Source organism: Eschrichtius robustus, chromosome 18 (genome assembly GCF_028021215.1).
Source record: "Eschrichtius robustus isolate mEscRob2 chromosome 18, mEscRob2.pri, whole genome shotgun sequence".
NCBI classification, from domain to species: Eukaryota; Metazoa; Chordata; class Mammalia; order Artiodactyla; family Eschrichtiidae; genus Eschrichtius; species Eschrichtius robustus.
In genome coordinates this window covers 8638921-8664003 of record NC_090841.1, presented here as the reverse complement: position 1 = coordinate 8664003, position 25083 = coordinate 8638921, and positions in this window count along the sequence as shown.

The window sequence follows — 25083 nt, the reverse complement described above, 5'->3', positions numbered from 1 at the left end:
TCCCTGTGTCCTCAGACCTCTCTTGGAAGCTCCTCCCCCTTTCCCCAACTAAACTGTCACTAGCTCTCCCCGAAGGCACCAGTTCTCCTGCAGTCCCCAGAAGCTGCTCATTTCCCCACGCCCTTGTTAAATGAGATAGGCTGTATAAAAAACTCAGCCCCCAGCTTGGTACCTGATAAGGACTCCAGAAACAGTAGCTATTAATAGTCCATCTTCATGATTATCATTGTAGTTGTTCTGGGGTCATGTGCTGAGGTCACTGTTCTCTTCACTCCCCCAAAGCATTTCTAGAGCATTCTCTTTCACCTTCTGGTGAAGACCCCTGCCCTGTGGAGTACACGCTGCCCAGGGAACATCAGCCTCGACTCCACCCGAACTGTCAGCAGGGCCCCTGGCTCATAGATGTTTTGTCTTCTCTTCATCTACCAGCCCTGCTTCTTTATACTTCCCTCTTTCTCTGGGATTTAGATTTCATGGCAGAGCATCTCCATCCCACTCTTGCCCAAACCCTAAACTCTCTTGTCCATCTTCCGTTTTTTATGACTTGCCCAGACAAATCTCCTCTTGGAGTGGTACCAATTCTGCTTTCTCTCTGCCAGCGCCTGAGCAGCTAAACCCTGAACTCAACTTGCTAGTGTTTATACAAGAGTTTTTTCATGCACTTCATAATATATCAATAGACTATTCTGAAATTCCCTTTCTGTAATATATTGTTCAAAGCACTAAGCATTTGTGGAGGGTCTCCCACCTCTCATGATAGCAGTGAAGATACTGGCATGGCCGTGGACTTCTTGAAGCCTAGAGCTGTGGCTTCAGGTCTGTGCAGTAAGTCAGCAAGTTCTCATCTTTTTATGCTGTTGGACAGTTTAACAGGACAGCATTAACCTATTCCTTTAGAGTGTAATAATCAGTGTTGATTTTAATGTGGAGTTTTGGCCTTTGAAAATGAGAATCATTTAGAAATGGAAGTTATTTAAATCAACACAGATTCAGTAATAGAACCAGGAAGGAATACTTGCGCTTAAGCACTTCTCTGAGTTCTGGATTGTTCTTCAGTTCTTGGTCAAGACAAGTTTTGGTGAGTTTGCTCTTGGTCAAGACAGCATCTTCTTGGCCTTTGGTCTTGAATTGCCTGGTTGCAGACTATACCAAAAAAAAAACAACATTATTTAAGAGATTGCTGCATGACTAATTCAGGCACAGACTTCCATTTCCCTCACCTCAGGACTGTAACACACAAACCCTGCTGGAGTTTCTAGCCTGCAGGTCTGCAGAGGTGCCAGCCCCCACCATTATATCAGCCAATTTCTTAGGAAAAAAAAAATATATGTGTGTGTGTACACACACACACACACACACACACACACACACACACACACACACACACACACACACACACACACACACACACACACACACACACACACACACACACACACACACACACACACACACACACACCCTATTGCTTCTGTTCTGGAGAAACCTGACTGATACACAGAATCCAAAGTCTGCTACATTTATAACTATCCCTTCACTTTCCAGGGACCATGGTCTGCTATTATTTTCCTTCTTTTGAAGTCACAGGCAACACAAGCCATCATTGAACTGCTAAAGTTTTATGAGCACTTAGGAGAACCTAAACCCTCAGATGCTTTCAAACAATGAACTCATGCAGTTTTTGGAGAATTTTTTTTTTAAAGTAATAATATCTGGGAAAATGTTCACAAAATTATATAAAAATTTCTAAATCAATAAAAAATCTGTAAATACTTGGTGCGTGATGTCCAGTGCACTGGTTCTTTCGGTTCTGATTTTTCTTAAACTTCATTCCAATTAGGTATGATCCCAATTTTGATCTTTTTAAAAAGGCAAAAACAAAACTGAAAAAAAAATATGGGCATTGTTAATCTCCTTGAGATGGAAGTATATATGGAATGTTTAACTTTTATTTGCAGTGAACATATATTGCTCTTATAATAGGAAAAAATTAAGATTCTGAAAAATAGAAATACTTGTTTTTAGAGTATGCAATTAAAGCAGAGTTGGAAATTTTGGATAATGTGGATGAGATTAAAGAAAACTTGAAAAACATTAAGAAGTTGAGAACTCAGGGGTATAGGAATGTAAGCTGATTCCTGAAACATCATAAATATATGTGCAAGGCACACAGAGGGACAAGAGTACAGATAAGAATATTAACCATCACACGATGGGAGGAAACTAGAGATTCAGCTTCCTGGAAGAGCCAAGCCCAGAGGTCTGAATGCTAGGCAGTGGAATATGACACTCTATTAAAAAATAAGGCTGGTAATTGGGGCCTGGAGCCCTAGTGTTCCAGCACTGTGTCAGTTCATCAGCCCCAGCTGGGGATACCCCCAGTGAAATGGAAGGATGAAGTTAGGAGTGGCTGAACAAGAAAGGACTTGGGAACCAAATGTTGTCCAGAGAAACTGAACCATAGAGAACTAAGAAAAGTGAGTGACTCAGCTCTTACACTGTTGTTTTGTTTTGTTTTTGAAAAAGGAATATGTGTCACGATAAGTTAACTTGAAATGTGTTGCATCTGAAAATACAGCAGCAAAAGATGAGAAAGATACTCAGAAATATATTTAAACTTAGAGAAACTTTATCAATCAAATGCCATCCCTTCTGGATAAAAATCCTTTCACCAAATCATGTAAAGCCTTTTATGAGTTTTTCAGAAGAAGGTACCCTGGAAATTTAAGTTATTTTTATCACCTTTATTGAAAAGGCCATTTCTTTGCTCTAAGGCTGAATTCTTTGATGCAAGTTCAGTAGCTTTGGAGTGACTCTGAATGCAGCTTTCAGAGCAGTGAGAAAAATCATGCAGTGTTGAGATACCAAGCTTCCTTCAAGAAATCATTTGAAAGTAACTGATAAAGATGCTTAGGGCTCTGAATTGTTGTGAAGTATGGTATTCAGAGAAACTGGTAGTTTGGAACACTTTTCTATAATTACATGCTGTTGAATTCTAAAATGTCACATAACAATGTAAGAGCAAGATATATTCATTTTTAACTCACTGTGGACAAAATGCATAGATGCAGTCTCCAATCTGAGGCTAAGGAGGTGGACGTGGGTGCACCAGTTAGGTTATTTTGTTGACTGATCTTAACGATCATCACCGATGCCATGGCCATCAGTTATTAGGGAGGGGAATGACTACATCAGCCATTTCAAGGATTTGGCAAAGATATATCAAATGCCAGAAGGAAAAATGGGAAAGAGCAGAAACAATGACAACGAAAGTCCTCGTGAGACCAAGAGACCTAAGCTGGGACACGCCCTACATAACAGCACACAGAAACCAATAGCACACCATTCTTTTTTTTTTTTTTTTTTTTTTTTTTGGCTGTGTTGGGTCTTCGTTTCTGTGCGAGGGCTTTCTCTATTTGCGGCGAGTGGGGGCCACTCTTCTTCGCGGTGTGAGGGCCTCTCACTATCGTGGCCTCTCTTGTTGCGGAGCACAGGCTCCAGACGCGCAGGCTCAGTAGTTGTGGCTCATGGGCCTAGTTGCTCCGCGGCATGTGGGATCTTCCCAGACCAGGGCTCGAACCCGTGTCCCCTGCATTAGCAGGCAGATTCTCAACCACTGCGTTTAGCACGCCATTCTAATACAAGAACAAAATCATAGTGTTTCTGGAGTTTGGGCATTTTGTAGATTGTTGTTTTTCAGAATTTTCCTGCTGCTTTGTAACACAGTTTGAACTTTAAAACTTCTGTATACTAAAAGTCATTCATTTAGTAATAATAGTCAATACATACCATGCTTTTTCTGTACCAGGCATTGTAGTTTACAGATGATATCCCACCATAACCCTTTAAGATAGGGGATTGTTTCCATCCCCATTTTGTAGGTGAGTCACAGAGAGGTTAACTTGCCCAAGGTTCTACAACTCTTCAGTGACAGAACTAGAATTCAAAGCCAGTTAACCCAGCTTGCAAGTCGAGACCTTTACGCTATGACACCACACACTGCAGCTTCTGTTTTTATTGGGCATCTTTAAGGACGTGGCACTTGGCTTGTTTCCGTAGGTAATGTGAAGTATGAGATAGGGATTTTTCTAAGTTTTAGTAAATTCAGTATTTTTCTACTTTCTAAAAGCCCGTGTACATATACACTTAGCAGTTCGCCATGTAGCCTCTGGTGCGACCTGTACTGAAAATTCCTCAAACGGTGAAAATAGCTCACTGGCAGAGAAGAGCCGATCACAAGACATGCAGGTCTCGTCTATCGCCGGGTAATACCTGGGTCAGCTGGAGCAAACCTACTGCTGCTGCCCAGGGGCGGCTCTCTGGACTGGAGGTCTGTGCTGCAGCCGGCCTGTAGTGACATCAGCAATGAGAGAGCCCCCCGAGCCCCCACGCGGAGCCCACCCCCCATCCGCAAGACACCAGCACCGGGGACGTGGCCTATTAAGTCCAAGCTCATCTCTGGTTGCCCTTGGATTAGTTTTCGCTATAACTGAAGGCTAGTGAAATTAACAACAACAATCATATACATATGTTACTTTGCACTGCTCTATGCAGCACTGATTTGTTACAGTACTCTCATCACAGAAAAGTTTTTATTTTAAAATATTTATAAATCTTTTATAGTGAGGAAGAGTATTAGGGTGAAGCATATGTAATTACCAACATTGAACGTGTTTGACCAACAAAAACCAGTTTTCTTACATAAAGTGGGTACAGTCGATGGAAGTACCATCGTAAGTTCTCAGCCAGTGAACCACCTTCTCATAGGGCCTTTGCTCAGTCAGGATGAGGTTCAGCTCTCTGTGGTCTCTCTCCCATTATTGTATGTTCTTGAGGTTCAGTTTTGACTCACAAAAATCAACAAAGTGTGCATAGGTGGCAGTGCCTCAGGTGATGCAGAGGTGGCAGGTGGCCTTCCCAAGGGACTGTCAAAGAGGCACAGGGTGAAAATCAGCTACCGAGCAGGGAGCAGTGCAAGACCTGCGACATTATGACAGCATCAAAGCATCCTCGTTACCCTGGAAAAATAAGATAAAACAGAGGCACAACGAGAGCAAGTGACGTCAGGATTGCCTCTTCATAGGAATCATCCTCGGGAAGCCTGTGTTTCAGGAAGCATTCTCTATATTAAAACGATATGCCTAAAATCATAATGGTAGGTCAGTAATTCCTGAGGGCTGTAACAGGCAAGGCACTGTGCTAGCTGCTTAGCATGTGTGTATCCGTCAGGCTTCTCCAGAGCAGCAGAAGCAGTGGGACACACAGACGTTGAGATTTACTTCAAGGAATTGCTTACACGGTGGTGAGGCTGGCAGGTTCAAAATCCGCAGGGCAGCCAGAAGGCTGGGAAGTCTCAGGCCAGAGCTGTCATGTTGAAGCAGAATTTCTTCTTCCTCAGGAAACCTCAGTTTTGCTCTTCAGGCTTTTCAACTGAATGGATGATGCCGACTCAGATAATAGAGGATAATCTCCTTTACTCAAAGTCAACTGATTGTGGATGTTAGACCACAGCTACAAAATACCCTCAGAGCAACACGTAAATTAGGGTTTATTCGAATAAATGGGTACTGTGGTCTAGCCAGGTTGACAGGTAAAACTAACTGTCACAATATATATGCCATTTTTCCCTCATGAAAAATCTATGAGTATAGTACTGTTGTATCCCCATTTTACAGATGAAGAGATGGAGGCTCAAGGTCAAGAACTTGTTCAAGATCACACAGTTTGCAAAGGACGAAGCCATGCTTTGAAACCAGGGAATTTGACTTGAGAGCCAGTGAATTTAACCACTGGGATCTTCTGTCTCACCAAGTAGCAAGGATTTTCTGCTAAGGATGTGGGAGTTGAGTAGGGAAAAGCCAGCAAGAGGTAAAGCCAGCTCTTGTGCATTAGAGAATCACTAGCTCTCCATTGTCATAGGCTTCACAGCCATCCTACCATGCAGTAAACATAAGCTGAGTACTTATTAAATGAACCACTCTGTAAATAGAGGGAAGGTTATAACATAGTAGGTATGGAGGTACCAGCTTATGTGAAAAACATCAGATCAAACTGGATTGTATATCAAGACAGACATCGGGGAGAAGAATAAAAAATTCCTTCTTTTTGCCATTCCAAATAGACTCCTTCCAAAGTTCCACTCCAACCAGAACAGCAGCATTAGCAGTATCTGGGAAAGTTGCCCTCTGGGAGCCGTGACAGTGTGAATATAGAAGAATGTGGGACTTGGGATCTCCAGGGAAAGGCAAATTGACAGCCAGCTGGGGTGGAATTTTACAGTTGCCAGAGAACTTTCCCTCACCTCCTAAACAAATGAGTGTCTCCCACTGTCACCCTCCCTATCCCGTACTCCATGGTGGCACTTACGAAACTTCTCCATGTCCCTAAAGCTCTCAGCTCTGCTTGCAGATACTTTAGCCGAAGACTTTGTTTCCACCTTAGAAGAAAAATGCAAGCCAGCAGAGACAACCTTCTGAAATGTCTCTTCACACCACCGCCAAGCGTAGATGAGCTCCAGTTTTCGGCAGCTTCCTCCGCAGGAGTCTCCCTTGTCTTGTGCTCTGCACTTTCGTTATCGTTGGCATCCATCACCTCTAGAACTTGCCCTATCAGTCATCACTTTCCTTTCCCTCATTATATTTTCAATCATTTTAGTTTCTCCTTTCCCCTCTGCCTACAAATATACTAAATGCTTCTACTGTCTTAAAAAATACCTTGCTTCTAGATAATCGCAAGAAACATAAATGGACTAAAATGCTTTATAAATGGGAAAATTTACAGAGCAGATGGGAATTAAAAACAAAACAAAACTATATAGATCTTACTTGACTTACGATGGGGTTACATTCTGATAAACTCATCATAAGTCGAAAATATCCTAAGTCAAAAATGCTTTTAATACCCCTAACCTACCAAACATCACAGCTTAGCCTTGCCTACCTTAAACATGCTCAGAACACTTGTATTAGCCAATAGTTAGGCAAAAATCATCTAACGCAAAGCCTATTTTATAATAAAGTGTTGAATATCTCATGTAATTTACTGAATACTGTACTGAAAGTGAAAAACATCATGGTTGTAAGTGTATCGATTATTTACCCTCGTAATCCCGTGGCTGACCCCGGGATACAGCTCACTACCACTGCCCAGCATCGTGAGAGAGAACCATACCACATCTTACTAGAGAGGGAAAAGATCAAAATTCAAAATTCAAACTATGGTTTCTATCACCTTTACACCACAGTAAAGTTGAAAAATTATAAGTCAGACCATCTTAAGTCAGGGACCATCTGTATTTTGATTCTGTGAAACACATTTTATATATAAAAATATAGAGAGATTGAAAATAAAAGGATAGAAAAAAAATTCCTTCCAAACTCTGAGAAAAAGATAGTAACTATCAGGTAAAGAAAACTGTGAAATAAGAAATATTACTAGAGGTCAAAAGAAATTTCTTAGTGATAAAAATTTCATTTTACCAGGAAGCTATAGAAAATTCTACATCTGTATATGTTTATAGTATACAATTCTAAATGTATATACTCTTCTAAATATAGACAGCAAAAATTAACAAAAGTAAAAGAGGAAATGTATATCAATAATGTTCTGTGGGTTTTAATACACCTCTATCTGTAACTTACAGAACAAGTGGACACATGCACACACAAAAATAGTAAGATTACAGATGGTTTGGTCAAGGTGATCTAACTGACATATTAATAAATTGGGTTATTAACTGAATATATAGATACACTATCACTATTCCTAGAGATATGCTCAACTAAAAGAGACACACATACATACCCAAAGAAATTTATAAGAATACTTACAACACCACTGTTTATAATTGTCAAAAATCGGAAATAACCCAATGGTATCAAGGCAGATCAAATAAATGAATTGTGATATTTTGAAAAAATATACCTTGCCTCAATTCTGCTTCCCCCTCAAGCTACCAAAACTTTTCTTTCTTTTCCTATATGATAATTTTAGGTAAAAATATTTTTGGAAAAAAAATACCAGCTCTATTTCCTCACTCCCATTGCACTGCTGAATTCTTAGCAACATTTCCAGCTGCTGTCTTACCACGGAAATTGTTCTGGTCAGGGCAGCAAGCACAAAACTCTATTATCTTGTTTCTTATTCCTGTTCTACTAGGCTGGCTTCTCGGCACATCTGACACTGGTTGTCCCTCCCTTCAACCTGAAAATCTCTTCTTTCTTAACCGATTTCTCTCTTGGTTCTCTTTCTGTTGCTAAAACCTTCTTTTTCCTCCCAGTGTCTTGCACAGCCTCTTGTTCTGGCATTGCAGGTACACTGGGTGCTGGGGCCCTGTCTCTCTTCATGATGGGCGAGGATATTTGGCCTCATGGCTTCAGCACATCTTTGTGCCGAGGCAGTAGGTAACGGCACTGTGGGTGAGCCTGGGCTTTGAAGTCCATTGATGGGCTAACTCACAGAGCACGGGCTCTGAAACCAGCCTTTCTCCTGAGCATGAATCAGAGGGGCACTAAAAGTAAACTTGACCCAGATCATAACTGTGTCTGTCATGAGCCAGTTTCGCATCCCTCCACGTTCATCAACTGGTGAAAGCACACATCCTGTTCTCATAATACCAGACTCAGTTTATGCACTTCTCAGATTTGCTTGGGCATGTTTTTCTGCTTGATGCTACTGGTGACCCTCCGGGAAGATCACTTGGCACCAGTGGCATTTTTGTGGGAACAGAGAGGTGATGTCCATCTTTACTGGGAGGGGCTCACTGAGCTGTCTCCCTGCCTTCATGTTGGTGGCTGATTGGTCATTGAGCTGGGCTGCCCAGCAGGTGGTCCTGCTGCAGCAAGCAGCTGCTCCTGATCTCGCATGTTGCTGAAGGCAGGACCAAACGGTGCCTCCTCTCACACCTCTGACCTCACACTGCAGGGCCCTCCTCTCCTGCCCGTGTGCTTTCCGTGTCACTGCTGCCCTACAAATGCCAGGGCCTCACTGAGCGCTCCAGCCCACCCACTGGCTTTTCAGGAGGGTCTTCAGGGCTGCAGGCTGCAGAGAGACAGGCATAAAATGATGCTGCCTCACGTCCTTTCACGAGTTTGATGCCACTGCTCTGGTGACAAAGTTTCCCAGAAATACGGGGAACTGACACCCAACGGTGGAGAGAGGGGGAGACTCTGGCCAGTAAGGGACAGGAAACAGAAGGAGCCAACAGATAGATTCTCCTCCTGTACTCCTCCCCCACCAGAGACTGTTCTGGGACCCAGTGTTTCCATGTCCCTCTCTGGGGATGTCCTGTGTGTCCGAGCAACCAGGATGTTTCCTGGTTGCTGGAAAGTCTGGACAGCTTGGAATGCACGCCTTTGTACCTGCTTTCTCTCTCCTCCTACCTCATTTACCTGGTTCCTTCACATTTACTACCCTGGATTTGCACCCTCAACTAAGCTTTAGCACTTAAGTTTTGACTTAGGCTCACTTTTCTCGGGAAACCAGGGTGAAAGATGAACCATCAGAAGCACAGTGCTCTTGATTCCCTACTAAGTGCCTGTGGTTTTGCTAAATGATTTACCTTTATTCTCTTTTGATCCTCAAAGAAAACGGTATGGTAGATATCATTTTCCCCTATTAGAGAGAGGAACTGAGGCTCAGTGAGGCTTAAGTAACTTACCCAAGACGGCACAGCTAGGAGGGCAGAGCTCAGATGCTCACGCCACTGTATCTTGCTTCAGAGTCAGCATGCCTCCCACTGCTCCTCACTGTCTCTAGTATGAGGACAGTGGGGCCTGGGGATTCTATGTAGTTTCCACGTGGTAATTCATCGGCAGAGTTCTCAGAACCTTTGAGGATGATTCAGTGAAGAACATTTTAAATATCCAAGCAGAGCATGATAAGAGAGTCCTGAAATGACCGACTGGTGAGCAATCAATAAAAGCAGATGGTTAAACCACCATTATTTGACTTTTAAATATCACTTTATATAGTCATTTCTAAATGGAATCACATTGATGAACCAGCTAAAGGTCATGAGAGTAGCTGCTACAGGGAGGAGAAACGAGGGCTCCTCTCCAAGCCCAGCTCAGAGCTCCATCACGCTTGAAATCACGGGGCTAAGCTCGTCTAGATCATCTAGATTTGTCTGTCCTCTCCCTAAAGATCTTTGAGAACAAAATGTACAATGATATAACTAGAAAATTCATCTTGAGACAAAGTAGAGGGGTCCTGACTGCCAGAGACTGAAATGGGAAGGAGTCCCTTGTCCTGCACAGAGTGTTACTGGCAGAGTTCTATGTGTGTCCAGAGATTTGGACTGAGAATTGCACTTTGGAAATTGGAAAAGGACCAAATTTGGACCCTGTTAACACTACTCAGCATCTCTCCAGATTGTGGATTATGAAGTGAACCTTTTCACTTTGTGTCCCTCCTATGGGAAAGAGTTGTTTTTTGTGTGATTAATAAGTTAGACCGTTTACAAATCTAATCATTTTATCTTGGTCTGGTAAAAGTGCTGAAGGACTGGCCCCTTGAAGAGAGTTGTTAATTCGTAAGTACATACTTATAAAAACAAGTGGATTTGTGTGTATGTGAAGAAAGCATTAACACCACCTGCCTGATATTGAAACTCCTGCCTTTGAACTTCATAAGCATCCCAGAGGCCTCCAGGAACTCTGCTGTCCCACAGCAGAGATTAGTCCTCTGAGCATCGTTGCCAGCAGAGGCTGTTCTCAAAGAAACCTTTTCCTTTTTTGTATTTTCCCTGCATGCTCTTCAGTCGCACGGTGTGATGCCAAACCCCCTCCTCAAAGAATCAACACTTACCTCTTTAAACAGCCACCACCCTCTCATCCCCCAACGCACCCTCCAAAAAAAACCTGCTCAAAGAGCTTAACCCACAGTGTCTCGAATTTTAATATCAATCACCTGGAGGTCTTGATAAAATGACGTGACATTCTGATTCAGTAGTTCGGGATGGGGCCTGAGATTCTGCATTTTTAGCACACTCCCAGGATATGTCAGTGCTGATCTGTGAACCACGCTTCGAGTAGCAAGAGCTTAGAAGACCATTCTGTTTCCCTTTTGAATATTTTAATGATGATTTGGTCCTTAGAAAAATTTGCCCCTTGAAAATGCCTCAGTGCTACCAACAAACTGTTCTGGGCACCACTGCAGAAGTTTCGAACAGATGGGGCTGAAGTTAGAAACACTGAGAATATTATGCTACAGCTGTTCTCTTGGTCGCATTTCTTTTAGTTCTTGGCACAAGCACAAGCTCAGTGCTGACCTAAAGGCTTACTCTCAAAATTACACATAAAAATGGATTTTACCAACACTTTTTGACTAAATGTGCTTGTCCCTGAGACCACCAGGCTCATTTTATTCAGTCTCGAATTGGTTATTTTCCTTCATGTAATTTCAGTTATTGTATAGGGTGAGAAGATTTTAATGTTCAGGCACATAAACAGAAGCAGCTTAATTGTGTATTTAAATTCTATATTTGATTGAGCAGAAGTAATACTTGTTATTCTGCCTCTATTTCAGGGTTTTCATTTTCTGCTTAGAGAATTCAGTCATTTTAATATCCAAGAAAACAATTCTGGAAAATACAACTGGTCCAAAGCATGTTAAACTGCCTAAAACAGATGGGGGAGAGGGGTATTAAACTAGCCAGCTTTTTCCAGGTGCTTTAGAAATATTTACTGTGTATTGCATTTTACCCCAAAACATAGCTATGCATTATCTTTTGTCGAAAATACCTTACTTGGAGAAAAATAAAAACAAACGTTTGGTTTTGTATAAACTATACCAAATCTTACATTTATCCCTTACATTCATTTTTGAAAACTGCCTGCCTAGCTCAAATCTTTACCAGTACATTTTGCTAACATCCTTCTGGTATTCTTGTCTCTAGATGCTGTCTATTCCAAAACACATTTGCAAAATAATCTCCTTAACTTAAGGAGAATAAGACCTTAAGAGCCATTTATCATATCAGTCTCCTGTTTCAAGACATTTGCCCAAAGTCTGTAGTTCTCAGCCTACTACTCAGCACCTTTCACTAAATAAATTAACAACAAAAATCTCAGGTTTGGGAACCAGTCGGTTCCTGACTAGAGGGAAAATAAGGAGCTCTACCTCCCCAAGTTAGTCTTAGTTATTTTTCTCTGTCCATACTGACTTGTGCCATTTAACCATGACTTCAATTTTTAACAGATATAGAACTGTATCTGTTCTTCTTCAATGAGGTTTGGTAGTTTGTGTCTTCTAAGGAATTGCTCCATTTCATCTAAGCTTTAGAATGTGTGTGCTTAGAGTTCTTCACAGTATTCCCTTATAATATTTTATTTTATTTTATTTTATTTTTTATTTCTGAATCCCTCAGTATTTTTTAACCAACTTGTTTTTCCTTTTTTTAAAAAAAATTTTATTTATTTATTTATTTATTTATTTATTTATTTATTTATTTATATTTATGGCTGTGTTGGGTCTTCGTTTCCGTGCGAGGGCTCCCTCTAGTTGCGGCGAGCGGGGGCCACTCTTCATCGCGGTGCGCGGGCCTCTCTCTATCGCGGCCTCTCTTGTTGAGGAGCACAGGCTCCAGACGCGCAGGCTCAGTAGGTGTGGCTCACGGGCCCAGTTGCTCCGCGGCACGTGGGATCTTCCCAGACCAGGGCTCGAACCCGCGTCCCCTGCATTGGCAGGCGGATTCTCAACCACTGCGCCACCAGGGAAGCCCCCTTATAATATTTTAATGTGTGTTGGGTCTCTAATGATATCATTCTCTCACTTCTGATATAGTAATTTGTTTCTACTCTCATTTTCTTGGCCAGTCTGTTAAGAGGTTTAACTTTTCTAAGAATCAGCTTCTGGTTTTATTGATTTTGCTATTGTTTTGCTGTTTTCAATTTTATGGATTTCTGCTCTTTATTTACTTTCTTCTGATAAATTTGGTTTATTTTGCTCTTCTTTTTCTAGTTCCCTAAGGTGGAATCAGTATTCATTTGAGGCCTCTCTTTTTTCCTAATATATGCATTTAATGACATGTTTTCTTCTAAGCACTGCTTTAGCTTTACCTCACAAATTTGACATGTTGTATTTTCATTGTCACTCAGTTAAAAATTTTTTCTTATTTCCTTTGAGACTTGCTCTTTAGCTCATGGATTATTTAGAAATATTTAATTTCTAAGAATTGGGGGATTTTCCAGATATTTTTGTCATTGATTTCTAGATTAATTCCATTATGGTCAGAGAATATACTTTGTATGATTTCAGTACTTAGTTTTTAAAAATATGTGAAGGTTGTTTTATGACCTGGTATATGGTCTATCCTGACAAGTGTGCCCTGTGCACTTGAAAAGAATGTGTATTCAACTGTTCTTTGGTGGAGTGGTGTTGTTCGATTCTTCTGTGGTCTTGCTGATTTTTTGTCTACTTGTTCTATTGCTCGAAGAGGAAACTGAAAGCTTCCAACTATAATTGTAGATTTATTTCTCCTCGCAGTTCTTCCAGTTGTATTTTAATACGTTTTTTGGTTCTGGTTTTGTTTTTTCTGTGTGTGCATACATATTGAAGATTATATGTCTTCTTAGTGCATTGACCTTCTTATCATTATATAATGATGCCTCTTTGTTCCTGGTAATTTTCCTTGTTCAAAAGTCCACTTTGTCTAATACTAACAGATACAACCTAGTTTTCTTTAGATAAGTGTTTGCTTAGTATATATTTTTCCATCCTTTTACTTTTAACCTGTCTATATCAGGATATTTCAAGTGAGTTTCTTGACCACATATATTTGAGTCTTAGGTTTATTTTGTTGTTCAATTTAATGTTCACTCTCTTTTATTTGGTATGCTTAGACCATTTGTATTTAATATAATTATTGATAAGGTGGTATTTTGGTCTACCATTATTTTATTTGTGTCCTTTTTGTCCCTCTATTTTGTATTCTTCTTCTCTCCTTTTGTGCATTCTTTTGAAATATTTGAATATATATTTGTATCCCATTTAAATTTATCAGCTTTTTGTATTTATCTCTTTTATCTTTTAGTGGTTGTTCTAGGTATTATATATGTCACTTTTTACAGTCTATTAAAATTAATGTTTTACCTCTTCAAATAAAGTGTAGCAACTTGATCCTCCCCCTTTTATGTTGTATTAATATTTGTAGTTGTCATTTGCATTACATCTACATACATTTAAAAGCCTACCAGACAATGTTATAATTTTGACTTTCTATCGTCTTACATATTTCAAAAACTTTAAAGGCGAAAGTAATTTGTCATATTAACCTAATTATTTGCCATTTCTGATGCTACTCCTTTAAGCCCTAGATTTCCCAGTTTCCCTGTGGTAATTTCCTTTCTTCCTGCAGTACTTTCTTTAACATTTCTTTTAGAGAAGGCCTGATTTTGACTAATCCTCTTAATTGTATTTCATCTGAGACTGTTGTCATTAGTCCCTCATTCTTGAAAGATACTTTTACGAGATAGAGAAGGCTGGGTTGACAGTTCTTTTCTTACATTACTTGTAAAATGCTGTGTCACTTCCATTTGGCTTCCATTGTTTCTCATGGGAAATCCAGTCGTCCAAATGTAATGTGTCCTTTTTTTCTCTTGTAGCTTTCAAGATTTTTTTTTTAAACGTTGGTTTTCAGCAGTTTGATTAAAATGTATCTGGGCATGGTTTCCTTTGAGTTTATCCAGTTAGGGATCCTCTTAGCTTCTTGAATTTGTAAATGTATGTCTTTTATCAAATTTGGAAAGTTTTCAGCCATCATTTCTTCAAATATTTATTCTGCACCAATCACACTCACATTCTCCTCTCCGACAACTCATCTGGCATGAATGTTATACCTTTTTATACTATTCCACAGGTTCCTGAGACTGTTAACTTTTCATCTCCAAAGTTTTTTTTCTCTGTTGTTCAGATTAGATAATTTCTGTTGCTCTATTCAAGTTCATAGATTCTTTCCTCTGTCATCATTAGTTACTTTATTTTTTAGTTTTAAAATGTCCATTTGGTTATTTTTACAGCTTCTCTTTCTTTACTGAGGATTACTGTCTTTCCATTTGTCTCAAGAGTGTGCAGCCTTACTTCATGGAACACAGTTATTATAGCTGCTTTAAAGTTTTGTTAGATTTATATTACTGAGACTCAGATCAACCCAGGGTAGGCAGCTGCTGAGTATCGTTTTCCTTATGAGTTGTTGAGGTTTTCTCTATTCTTTGTGTATCAAGTAAGTTTGAATTGTATCCTAGATATTTTGAATATAGTATTATGAGACTGTGGTCCTGTTAAAATCCTCTGGGAAGAGGGACTTGCAGTTCCACTCTAGTTTTAGTGACAGAGACCAGTTTCACCATCCCTTTCAAACAATGAGATAAAATATATGCAACAGTGGTTTGCAAGACACTGGATATGAGGCAGTGAAGGACAGCAGTCCATGAGGAATAGAAAACAAATGAGATGAGACCTACAGTTGCCCCTTTTAATTCCTTGAGAGAGTGATCAGGACATGATGCAGAGAGTGGGAGCCAAAGCCGAGCTCAGTGGATTCCCTGAATTGAGATTAAGCTGAGCATCCAGAGAGATCAAGGTAGTTGGAATGTATAGTGCAAATAACAGAGATGAGAGAACTGCCCAAAGAGGGGACTCTGGAGATCTGCAGATGACCCTCTCTGAGTATTCTGGAGAGGACTGATCAGTGCATGTTTCTAAGGAAACCACCTGATGCTAGGAAATAGCCATCCTGAAAGATTAGAGGAAACATTCTTTGGAGTTCACACAGTACTAGGAATAGGGGCTGTTAACCACCAGCCATAGTGGAAAACCTCATAACCAGTGAAGCATCTAATAGAGTACTCAGAAGTATCTTATTTCAGTAGTGGGAAATAATCAGCCTTAGGCTAAATGCTGCTCTGATCTTGCCTAAATAAATCTTAAAAGCAAGACACAGAAAGATCAAACTGTTTTCAAGTATCTTAATTGTATCCCAGAAAAAAAAAATCAAGAATGTTTACAAAAACACAAAAACGTCCAGCACCTAACAAGGTAAAATTCACAATACCTGAAATCAAAATTTAAAATCACCAGGCACGCATGCAAATAGGCAGGAAAATATGACCTATAATGAGAATAAAATTCAATCAATGGAAACCAAACCAGAAGTGACATAGATGTTAGAATTAGCAGTCAAGGACATTAAAAGTCATTATAAACAGTATTATATATCTTTAAAAATTTAAGTAGAGACATGAGAAGATATAAAAATGATCCAAATCAAGTTTCTAGAAAGGAAAACAATGTCTGAAATGAAAAATACACTGATGGGGTTAATAGAAAATTAGACATCGCAGAAATAAAGATGAATGAACTTGAAGACAGAGCAATAGCAACTGTCCAGTATATCTTTATTTGCTGATGATATGGCTGAGTATGTGGAAAATATGCAAAAATTAATTGTATTTCTATATATTATATTAACAACAAATGGAAATCAAAATTTACAGAAAATACAGTAGCACCTCAAAATATGACATACTTAGGGGTAAACCTGACAAAAAATATGCAAGATCTGTACACTGAAAACTATAAAACATTAATGAGAGAAATTAAAGAAGATCTAAATGGAGAGCTATACTATGTTAAAGGCTCTGAAGACTCAATAGTTAAGATGTCAGTTCTTTCCAAATTGACCTATATATTCAATCCTAATTAAAATCCCAGTTGGTTTTTTCGGCGGGGGGGTAGAAATTTACAAGGTAATTCTAAATTTATATTAAAATGCAAAAGATCTAAATTAGCCAAAACAGCTTTATAAAGAACAGAGTTAGAGAATTAACTCTGCCTGATTTCAAGGCTATTATAAAACAAAAGTAATCAAGACAGTGTGGAAACGGCATAAAGATTGATAATAGATTAACAGAACAGAAGAAAGACTCAAAAAAGTATATGGCCAAAAAGAAAAAATTTAGACTGACAAAAAAAATATGGGCAGACCAACACATATGGACAACTGATTTTTGACAAAGGTACAAAGGCAGTTCAATGGAAAAAAAAATTCTTTTCAGCAAATGGTACTGGAAAAATTGCATGTCTATATGTAAAAAAAAGAGAGAACTTCAATCCATCAATCCATACTTCATACCATACATAAAAATTAACTCAAAATGAATCATACATTTAAATATAAAATCTAGAAGTATTAAACTTCTGGAATAAAACATAAAATATAAAAAGACAAGCTACAGAATGGGAGAAAATACTTTGCCCATTTTAAATATTGAGTTGATTTCCTTATTATTACACTTCAAGAGTATTACAGAAAAAATTCTGTGTCAGATGTATGTTTTGGAAATATTTTCATTCAGTTTACTGTTTCTGTTTGTCTTTTTATTCTTTAAACAGTCCTTTAAAGAACAGACATTTTTAATTTTGATAAAATCTATTTTATCAGTTTATTCATTTATAGTTCATGCTTTTGGTGTCACATTGAAGAAATCTTTGCCTAACCCAAGGTCACAAATGTTTCCTCCTGTATTTTCTTCTAGAAGTTTTACAGTTCTAGCTTTTAGGACTATAATCCATTTTGAGTTATTATATAGTGCAAGGTATAAATCAAAGTCAAAAAGGTTTTTAAAGTTTAAAAACATTTATAAATCAATAAAGGATTTGTATCCAAAGTATATAAAGAATATTCAAAATTCAATAAAAGAAAACATACAACCCAGTGAAATAAGCAAAAACAATGAGCAGATGCTTCTCCAAAGATGATATACAGATAAGCATATGAAAAGATGCTCAGTATCATTAGTTATTAGAAAAATGCAAATAAAAACTGCAGCGATGTACCACTACTTACCATAAGAATGTCTGAAATTGAAAAGACTGATCAAACCAAGCGTTGGCAAGGATGTGGAGGAAATAGAACTTTCATAGGCTGCTGCTCAGAATTCTAAATGGTACAAACACTTTGGAAAACAATTTGGTGTTTTTTTTGGAAGAGTTAAGCATACACTTGTTATGTGATTCATCCTTCCTCTCCTAGCTGTTTACCAAAGAGCAGTGAAAGCCTGTGTCTATACAGAGCTGCCGTGAATGTTCATAGAAACTTTCTGTGATAGCTGAAAACTGGAAACAACCCAAATGTCCATCTATAGGTGAATGGGCAAACACATTTTGTATATTCCTATGTATTAGTTTCTTAGAGCTGCCATAACAAAATGGGTGGTTTAAACAACAGATATTTATTGTCTCACAGTTCTGGAGGCTAGAACTCCAAAAGCAAGGTGGTGAATATGTTTGCTATTCTTATTGTGATAATTGTGATCAGGCAGGCAAAATGACTAGAGACAAAACTAGTTCAGTCAGTGGAATGAAACAACACAGAGAAATAATCCAGTTACTGGCAATGTTGAGCACCATTACCCAGGACAAAGGAAACAGTAGTTCTCCCTGCTAGCGTCTCTGTCATGTCAGTTTTGCTCTTGTATTAATTTAATTGACATAGTGGGAACCCTCCTTTGTCTGTTTCACCGCTAGTTGCCATGAATAAGGCAGAGAGAGTCAGCAGAAGGGAGGGGCTGTCACATACTCTGATCCAACTATGTAGGTAGGTGCTGACCCACATTGTCAAGGCATGAATGATGGAATCTTAACCTATTTCCCTGTCTTTTTTGTTCTTTTAATGAGTCCCTTTTTTTTAAAATTAGGGAAGTAAGAGAAAGGATTCTTGTGTGTTCCTCCTAGGCAGTGTTCTGTGTAAATTGGTTTAAGTATCAGTTTTGCCAAGTATTGGATCCTTAGGCAAGATATTTTATTTTCTGGATCTTACTCAGTTTCTTTAGCTGAACGATAGAAATAATTACATTTATTGCAATTCAACCAGACTTGATAACATCTGCAGTTATTCCACGTTAACACGCTTTAAGAAGAGATTTTTTTGTTGATTTAATAAGCTCTGATGGTACTATTTGCCAGCCATTGTTCTTAGCAGTGTACAAACATGAATTCATTTAATTTTAATAATGATAACATGATGTGGGTATTATTTTTCTCATTTTTAAAGGTGGAGTAACTTACCCAGTGTCACAGAGCCATAAAGGGCAGAGCTGGGGTTCGAACTAGAGCACATTCTGGCCACACAGTCTGTGTTCTTCACCAACACACATGCTGCCTTATATTTCGGATTAGATGTAAAGTTTTAACAGGATAAGAAAGTAACGTACCTTACTAAAAAGGACAATCAGTTGTGCTGAAGCAACAGTTTGCATTATCCAACATTAAATAATACCTGTGCTTAATGATTTTTACTCTCTACCAAATTTTGTAGCACACAGTATGCAGATACACATATTGATTGCTGACTTGTCACACAGTTAACGCTCAGTTAGCCAAACTGACAAAACACAGAGAGCAAGCAATAGCCAGTCATTTACATTTGGCTTGTGAATATCTAATATGCTAGAGCAATATGGAGAGGATTTTTGTCTGCAGTTCCCCTTCCTAAATGTCCTTTCCCTCGTGCATTTACTGCATTGTCCCTCAGACATTCTGCAAGAGGTCAGTAAATTTTCTCTAACTTTATCTCATGAAAAATATCGTTTCCTATACTTCTGAAATCATTGTACTCTTTCAGCCTTTACGAATCTGTAACTCACGTTTATTCAGTAAGCTCTTTGAAATCAAAGCTGGGTCTGCTCCAGGTTATAGATGTTGTCAACAGCAGGTGTGTTGTATCTGGCGGGTCAACTCTGGACAGTTGTGTCTCCCTTGGGACAATGGATAGACGAGTTCTGATGTGGCTCCTGGCTTAATGGAGCGTCATCTACAGGGGACCAGGGGAGGCATGGCCACAGGGTGACACTTATTTCCATCCCTATGGCCCAGCTCCTTACTCGCTACTCTGCATCTAACCATCGAAGTACAGTAATAATCATGAGGGATTCAAACACCATTGTTAGAGGATCTTCAGATGGTAAGAAAGATGTCTTCACTTTACTAAACTGAAATCCAGTAAAGATGAGAGCCATCAATGTCGATTTTTGCTTATCATTCTTAACAGTCAGCCAGGATTCTACTGCTTATATTCGGTCGGCTTCAGGTGACGGGGCCCTCAAATAAGAGATTCAGGAATAGAGGTCATTAGTGACCACTTTACCCTCAAAGCTGAGAGGCTGGAGATGATGCAGGTCAAATCAAGTGTGGCAGTGAGACCTGGGAACTAGTGCTTTGGCAGTTTAAAATCAGGATTCTGGTCTTCTATGAGCATCTGTCTATGAAATGTCACCCATTTCTCAAAGATGAGTCACTGGAAATAAGGTGATGTATTTATAGGATAAAGAGAGGGAATATTTGAAAATCATTAGAATTCTTTTTCCTAATATTAACTTAGAGTCAGTTTTTAATGAAGTAAATGACACCACTAAAAAAATGATTTATTTGAATTCCTTTAGAGGAAGTTACTCAATTTTCTTCCACCAAATGACCTGCTTCCTGGGAGTCTAAGGAGATGGTCCATGTGTGAAGAAAAGGAAAAATCCACAAAAGCTTGGTGGAAGATGGAAGAAATTAAGATTGAGTCGACCCCTGCTGTGTACACGAAAGGCTTGAGGCCAGATAGACGGGGATTATCTTGGAATACTGTCCCCAGATCATGTTTACTGTTACTACTTTCCCACTGCACAAAGGTGCGGGAAAGTATGCCCCTTCTTTCTACCTCAGAGACCTCTGGCAGCGTTGAATACTCCACTGGTGCTTGGATTTCTTCTCCCATCATTGTGGCAGGTCTCTTCAGAGCAAAGATTTGAGGCACATAAATATGGTTGACCAGCCTGAGATATCCATGAAAACCCATGGCAGAAAAAGAAATTACCAAGTGTGTAAAAATGTTTCTGCCGTTTCAATTTTAGAACGTTAGAAAGAGACTTTTAAAATTGAAAGTAGCCAATGGCTTGAAATATCTATTAGTTTTCTTAATAAATGCATAAATGAAACTGGACCCTTCATCTCTCAAAAAAAAAAAAAAAAAAATAGAGTGGATAGAACTGTCATTTCCCAAAGTCACTTTTTTCAAAGGCTTTGACTCTCCACTTTGAAAAGGATGACGTTCAATAAGAGCTAAAAGCCTCACGTTAGTCACCCCTTTTTGAGCTTCTTTTGAATGTGATCTCTGATCATGGTGTTTCTGTAGAGACTCCCTTTATTAACAGCTGCCCGGCCATCCATTAAAATGACAAGCGAAGGGCCACATGGCGGGGCTGACTGCACTTAGTGCAACACTGACGGGAGAGATGGCAAAAAAGGTTTCCGCCAGTCGGTTGTAAAGATAACCTCTACACCTGGGACCAGAGGGAGGACTTTCAAGTTAAAGCACAGAATAATCTTTGAAACTCCAGGGATCAGAAATGGAATTGTGACACGTTAGTGCCAGATGAATCAAAGTGATTTTAAATTAGTATTAGAAATCTAAGAATGTAAAGCTTGTTAGAGGATTTGCTACAATAATTCTCCGATTATTACTTCTTGTTGATGGATTAAACTATCATCTTTATGAAGTTCTGTGGACACCCTTGCGTAGATAACACCTTTCATTGCTACCTCTTTAATTACAGTCAAACCTAGATTATTTATACTAATGTAGAGTTAAGATGGATGACAGACAACTGTAGGTAACCCCCCTGGGATTTTTTTTTTTTAATACCTATGATTCTTGCTTTCCCAGAGATCAAATTCTATACAGCAAAGTTTGAGAAAGATAAATGTAAAGACTACTTCTTTGACACAGGCCTTTTAGAAGACTCATTCTTTCTACGTCAGAGACCTCTGGCGGCATTGATTAACGTGAGCAACAGTGAGTTGGATTGACAAGTAAATGCTACATGCTTTCTATATGTTTGACCCCAAAAAAGCATTTTTAATACATAAAAGTAGTAAACAACAGGTCCATGTGTTTTCTTATTAACTTTTTATTTTTTGAAATAACTGCACTTACAAGAAGTTGCAGAAATAGAATTGAATAGAATTCTGTGAACCCTTCACCCCTCCTTCCCCAGTGGTGATACCTTTTATAACTGTAGTTATAAAACCCACTAAATTGACACTGGCACTATACCATTAACTAGATTACAGGCCTTATTCAGTTTTCACCAGTTTTTACATGAACTAATTGTGTGTGCATGTGCGTGTGTAACTTATATGGTTTTATGGGCAAGCTCTACCACACTTTTGAGAAACAGATTATTCCAGTCATATATTAGAGTAGCCCACATGAAATGTCAACATTTGGTCAGTTGTAAATTGACTGTGAGTTAAAAATTTGATATAAATATAATTCCATTTTTACTATTGAGAATTTACAACAGTAGTGTGTCTTTATTTTGTTTGGTTCTTAAGTTTATATTTTTCCACAGAAGTAAACAACATAATGTCTTTGAAAGAAATGCAGAATCCTTTTTTATATCTATTTAAACTGAAACATCATATACAGCTGAAGCAGGTAGAAGCATCATTTGGCCTCTGGAAAACCTCTGTTAGTGAAAGGATATTCAATGATAGTTCAAAACTTTCATTCTGTAGCTTTGTAGTATTGTCGAAGTCAGGGAGCCTGATTCCTCCAGTTGTGTTTTTCTTTCTCAGGATTGCTTTGGCAATTCAGGGTCTTTTGTGTTTCCATACAAATTGTAAACATTTTTGTTCTAGTTCTGTGAAAACTGCCATTGGTCATTTGATAGGAATTGCACTGAATCTGTAGATTGCTTTGGGTAGTATAGTCATTTTGACAATATTGATTCTTCCAAACCAAGAACATGGTATATCTCTCCATCTGTTTGTGTCATCTTTGATTTCTTTCATCAGCATCTTATAGTTTTCTGAGTACAGGTCTTTTGCCTCCTTAGGTAGGTTTATTCCTAGGTATTTTATTCTTTTTGATGTGATGGTAAATGGGATTGTTTCCTTAATTTCTCTTTCGATCTCTTATTGTTAGTGTATAGGAATGCAAGAGATTTCGGTGCATTAATTTTGTATCCTGCAACTTTATCAGATTCACTGATGAGCTCTAGTAGTTTTCTGGTAGCATCTTTAGGATTTTCTATGTATAGTATCATGTCATCTGCAAACAGTGACAGTTTTACTTCTTCTTTTCCAGTTTGGATTTCTTTTTATTTCTTTTTCTTCTGATTGCCATGGCTAGGACTTCCAAAACTATATTGAATAATAGTGGTGAGAGTGGACATCCTTGTCTTGTTCTTGATCTTAAAGGGAGTGCTTTCAGTTTTTCATCATTGAGAATGACGTTAGCTGTGGGTTTAACAGTATGGTACTGGCACAAAAACAGAAATATACATCAATGGGATAGGATAGAAGGTCCAGAGATAAACTCACATACCTATGGTCAACTAATCTATCCCAAAAGGGACAAGAATATACAATGGAGAAAAGACAGTCTCTTCAATAAGTGGTGCTGGGAAAACTGGACAGCTACATGTAAAAGAATGAAATTAGAACACTCCCTAACACCATGCACAAAAATTAACTCAATAAGGATTAAATACCTAAATGTAAGGCTGGTTACTGTAAAACTCTTAGAGGAAAACATAGGCAGAACGCTCTTTGACATAAATTGCAGCAGTATCTTTTTTGATCCGCTTCTTAGAAAAATGAAAATAAAAACAAAAATAAACAAATGGGGCCTAATAAAACTTAAAAGCTTTTGCACAGCAAGGAAAACCATAAACAAAACAAAAAGACAACCCACAGAATGGGAGAAAATATTTGCAAATGAAGTAACTGACAAGGGATTAATCTCCAAAATACACAAATAGCTCACGCAGCTCAATATCAAAAAAAAAAAACCCAATCAAAAAATGGGTGGAAGACCTACATAGACATTTCTCCAAAGAAGACATACAGATGGCCAAAAAAGCAGTTGAAAAGCTGCTCAACCTCACTAATCATTAGAGAAATGCAAATCAAAACTACAGTGAGGTATCACCTCACACCAGTCAGAATGGCCATCATCAAAAAAATCCACAAACAATAAATGCTGGAGAGGGTGTGGTGAAAAGGGAACTCTCCTATGCTATTGTTCGAGTGTAAATTAGTAACAACCACTATGGAGAACAGTATGGAGGTTCCTTAAAAAACTAAATATAGAACTACCATATGATCCAGCAATCTCACTCCTGGACATATATCCAGAGAAAACCATGATTCAAAAAGATACATGCATCCCAATGTTCATTGCAGCGCTATTTACAATAGCCAAGACATGAAAGCAACCTAAATGTCCATCGACAGAGGACTAGATAAAGAAGATGTGGTACATACATACGATGGAATATTACTCAGCCATAAAAAAGAATGAAATAATGCCATTTGCAGCAACATGGATGCAACTAGAGATTATCATACTAAGTGAAGTAAGTCAGAGAAAGACAAATAGCATATGATGTCACTTATCTGTGGAACCTAATAAAAAATGATACAAATGAACTTTACAAAACAGAAACAGACTCACAGACCTCAAAATCAAACTTATGGTTACCAAAGGGGAAACATGGGGTAAGTGATGAATTAGGAGATTGGGATTAACATATATACACTACCATATATGAAATAGATACCTAATAAGGACGTACTGTATAGTACAGGGAAATCTACTCAATATTCTGTAATAACCTATTTGGGAAAAGAATCTGAAAAAGAATGGGTTATATGTATATGTATAACTGATTCACTTTGCTATACACCTGAAACTAACACAACATTGTAAATCAACTATACTCCAATAAAAAAAATTTTTTTTTAATTTCATTCTGGGAATCTGATTTTCAAAACTGAGTCTCAAAAGAGATCTAAATTTGTTTTAAATAACAATCAATTAGTTGAAAGCTAACCCACAAACAGTAGTTCAGAATTTGTTGCAAACTTAAGGAGTGTCCAATAAGATAGTATATCAACACTTGGCTACAGTAGAGAAGGTGAAAAAATTGGACAGATGGGCACAGTAGTTGATAGGTGATCAAAAGTTGAGAACTGTTTTGGAGAGGATCAATGCCTGTGACAAGCAAAATAGAAATTGTATGACAATAAAAAGCT